Source organism: Solanum pennellii, chromosome 3 (assembly GCF_001406875.1).
Source record: "Solanum pennellii chromosome 3, SPENNV200".
Classification (NCBI taxonomy): Eukaryota; Viridiplantae; Streptophyta; class Magnoliopsida; order Solanales; family Solanaceae; genus Solanum; species Solanum pennellii.
The window spans coordinates 23,943,744-23,947,293 of NC_028639.1; positions in this window are offsets into that span (position 1 = coordinate 23,943,744).

Consider the following 3,550-nt stretch of genomic DNA (forward strand, 5'->3'; position numbering starts at 1 on the left):
TATCATGCACGGGAAAGGGTAGGTAGTTGTGACCTTAAAAGCCCTCTCATGCATGAATGCCTGTAGAAGCCAGGCAAAATCTACCTCAAACCCGGCTATCATCGCCGCCATCAGTACTGCTCGATCTTATGTGACTATATTATCAGCAGCTGTGGGGGGAAGGCAATGGAGGACAATCAACCACAAAAACTTCGCCGTGAAGGTCAGGTTGGCTTTCTTGATGGCTCCCTTTGGCTCGGTCACCCATTCAGCACCCTCTCCATCCGCGGACAAATGCAGGGCCATCCACCTCTTGGTGGTCTCTCTCAGCGATGGCTCACGCAGGAATTGGCCATCTTTGACAATCTGCCATCGGTAGTCAAACTCAGCGGTGAGAGGGGTCCGGTTGGCATCAACATTCTCGCCGTATAGATACCGGCGGATGGCAGGCAGGGAGATATCAACCTGAATGCCACGTGCTCGGACCTACTCCAGTGGGGCCTGTTTGGCGGAGGCAGCCCGCCTATTGATCTGTGATCTGAGAGTCGCTACGTAGGAGGCGTAGAACTCTCGGACCATCTCTTCACTATGACGTCCCAACGGACGCGCTGTCCACTCCAGTCGATGTCTGGTGAAGAGATTGTGGATCTCTGGCATCGTCGGGAGACTTCCCGTAATGACCCGCCGTTCCAATGTAAGTGTCCGAGTCATAACTCCTTTGTCATTCAGGAACTTTGCATCAGAATAGACTTGATACTGCCCGTCGACACACCACCGGTTGGGCTGGTCGGTAACCGGGGTGAGAGCACGAGCTGGTGAACCGGGTGTGCATTCTGAACTGTCAGCCTCATCAGACGAGGCAAACTCTGCAGCGGTAGCGGGTGCGGGAACCTCAGCAGATCCGGAGGCTTCCTCCGACCACGAAACTCCTAAGGAGCCAGACGCTCCTTCTTCATTAGTGGATGACCCAGAAGGTGTGCCGGTCAGTGTGCGCTCCTCATCAGACTGGGAGGCAGTGACTACGCCGGACGCCACCTTTTTGGGTGTGGCTCTGGTAGCACGTGCAGCACGGGATGGGGTGGAAGTGCCTGGGGGCACGTACTCGGGGTCACGCTCATCATCAGAGCCAATGAACAGGTGGGCAGACGGGGTGACAGACTTCGATAGCCCGCGTGCGTAGACTCGATCTTGTTTTGGTGCCATAATAGATAGTACCTGTAAAGGATCAATATTAGTACTAGAAGGATCAAACAAGACAAGCAAAACAACACAAAATAAATAAAAAAAAGTTAAAATGTAATGACATTGCTATAGTAACAGTGAAACACAACGGATCAGGTGACGACTCGTCGTGAGTACGGCAGACCGTCATGGGGTCCGTCGTGTCTTACTTAGACTATGTTTATATGGAGGACCCTGAAGGAGAGTCTCTGACAAGTATGATGGTATATGCAGGACGGACCGTCACAGGTACGCCGGTCCGTCATAGATGTCCGTCAGAGGACACTTAAAAAAAATATGGAGACCCTTAGGAGAGGGGTCTCTGACCAGCATAACGGTCATGCAGGACGGACCGTCGAGGGTATGGTGGTCTGTCGTAGTTGTCCGTCAGAGGACACTTGGAAAAGGTATGGAGACCCTTAAGAGAGGGGTCTCTGACCGTCATAACGGTTATGCTGGACGGACCGTCGTGGGTATGACGGTCCGTCGTAGTTGTCCGTTGGAGGACACTTAGAAAAAGTGAGAGACCCTTAGAAACAGGATCTCTGACAACCAGAACCGTTGTGCAGGACGGACCATCGTGGGAATGAAAGTCCATCGCATGTGTCCGTTGGAGGACACTTAAAAAAAAATGAGAGACCCTTAGGAATAGGGTCTCTGACAACCTGAACGGTTGTGCAGGACGGACCGTCGTGGGAACGACGGTCCGTCGCATGTTTCCGTTGGACAGTGGGGTGTTAGGGCTGTTGGAACGGACCCAATGACTGTCCGTCATGAGTACGACGGTCCGTCATCGGGGTCTCGTTCTGTAACTAAGTGACAGAACTGGGGATGCCCCATTCATCCCTTATGACCCAAGTAGAATTGGTAGTGTTTTAACTTACATTTGTCTAACCCAAATACCTAGTAAACTAGCAATGCTAAAGCACCTATTTCTAGAGTTTTAACATGGCAATTTCGAGATTTTCAACCTAGGTCAGACAGAATTTTATTAAAGAATGAACCTATCAAGAAAAACTAGGCTAATACTAATTGATAAACAAAAATGCAATATAAATGAGTAGAAATTAGAGACACATACCTGAGAATTTGAGGAAAAACAAGAGAGAAAGGTACTTGATGATCAAGTAGAGACCCACAGCAGCAGACTCCGACTAGTAGATAGTGAATTTTAGGAATTAAGGAGTTTGGAGAAAATGATTGGTTGTAAGAGAGGGATTATGATCTTTGGAAGTTGAAAAGGGAGGGAAATGGGAGAAAGAGGGAAGGAATGGGGTGAAATGAAGGGGTGGGGGTTTTAAATGTTGACTTTTTTTAAAAAAAACCAGCCGGGTCGGGTCGGGTACGCTTCATTAATTACGCGACGAGTCCCCGACGACGGTCCGTCTCAGTTGTGACGTTCCGTCGTTGGTTCTGTCGCGTGTGCCCTAGTTTGAAAATAACAGAAAGAAGTACCAGGCACGACGGATTCATGCGACGGTCCGTCACAGACACAACGGTCCGTCGCTGTATCCTTCAGTGACTGCTGCAGAGTGATTTTCTGCAGAATTTCCTGGTGATGTGCCTGCAAATATAAAACCCATTAGTAGAAAATGCTGCCATTACTAGAAAGAAAAACTATAAGTATTGGGTTGCCTCCCAACAAGCGCCTGATTTAACGTCGGGGCACGACTGAGGGCAGTTGATTACTCAGATTTCATCAAGATGGTATGCCTCGATCACTTCATTCGCCGATTCAGCATGCCCTAAATTGATTTTTATGCGTTGGCCATTCACCTTGAACCGCACACCCTCCTTAGTTTCCAACTCAACTGCTCCATGAGGGAATAGTTGGGTAACCAAGTAAGGACCAGTCCATTTGGACTTGAGCTTGCCCGGAAACAAGCGCAGCCTAGAATTGAATAAAAGCACCAAATCCCCGACCATAAACTCTCGTTTTTCAATTTTTTGGTCATGGTACTTCTTCATCTTTTCTTTGTAGAGGGCTGAGCTTTCATAAGCTTTCAGGCGAAATTCATCGAGTTCATTCAACCCAGTTAAACGTTGTTCTGCAGCTTCGCTCCAATCCATTTTCAACTTCTTCATAGCCCACATGGCTTAATGCTCTAACTCAACCGGAAGATGACAAGATTTCCCATATACAAGTTGGTATGGGGACATACCTATGGGAGTCTTATACGCTGTCCGGTAGGCCCAAAGAGCATCATCAAGCCTCCTTGACCAATCCGTTCTACTAGCGTTCACTGTTTTTGACAATATCTGTTTGATCTCCCGATTCGACACTTCAACTTGCCCACTAGTTTGAGGGTGGTAAGGAGTGGCCACATTATGGCGAACCCCGAATTTCTCC